The 730-nt window shown below is 48.9% G+C and overlaps 1 non-coding gene across 1 annotated transcript; it reads left to right on the top strand.

Annotated features, from left to right (window-relative positions):
• The first annotated feature begins 369 nt into the window (after positions 1–369).
• On the top strand, positions 370–437 carry SARC_30322. Its single transcript has one exon. It is a non-coding gene; the product is annotated as a tRNA-Thr (tRNA).
• The last annotated feature ends 293 nt before the right edge of the window (positions 438–730 follow it).

Raw genomic sequence — 730 nt, 5'->3', positions numbered from 1 at the left:
CGGGCTGCTAGTGCCAAGATGGTGTCTATTTCCTTTCTCTTGTTATCGATTAGATAGCGAATGTTATCCGCTTTCCTATCGTCAAGGTCAGAGTCAGCGTAATAGCCTGAGACGAGTATGTCTGGTTCTCACTTCCTCATCCTCAGGATTAGAGCGGGAACTCTCTAACGAGGTACTGGTGTAGCGATTGCCAAAATCGTGATTACCAGGGTTAGTTGGCAAATGAGGGTCGATATTACGAGGATGGTAAGCCTCATCGAGTTCCATACGATCATATCCTCTGACAGGGTTAGGTTTGTCAAGGGGATGGTCAATGGTAGCATCAGAGCTATAGAGATTAAATTTTGAAATATTACCTCTCTCACCAGTGGTAACTGGCTTAGTGGTAGACGTACTGGCTGGTAAACCAGTAGGTCTCGGGTTCGAAACTCGGCCCGGAATTTTTTCTTCTTCGGTATAGGAAGAATATCAGCCACGTGGGACACGATAGAGGGGTCCACAACTGCTGCCGCCGCTAGCTCCTTCAAGAGCGCTTCAATGCGGTTCAACTTGCGTCGAGATTGAGAGGATCCAACCACTCGTTGTCGAGTTATGGCGTCCTTAGGATCCGACGAGTCATCCTCAGAATTATCCTCTGTACCAACCTCAGAATTGGCTTCCCCAACAGTTTCCTCGGCAGGCTCAACTCCAGACAGGCTAGGTGTTTCCACAGGGACCTCAGGAACCTCGG

Source organism: Sphaeroforma arctica (genome assembly GCF_001186125.1).
Source record: "Sphaeroforma arctica JP610 unplaced genomic scaffold supercont1.10554, whole genome shotgun sequence".
Classification (NCBI taxonomy): domain Eukaryota; class Ichthyosporea; order Ichthyophonida; genus Sphaeroforma; species Sphaeroforma arctica.
Note: the sequence above shows the minus strand (reverse complement) of the source record. Positions and strands in the feature narration are given on the sequence as shown.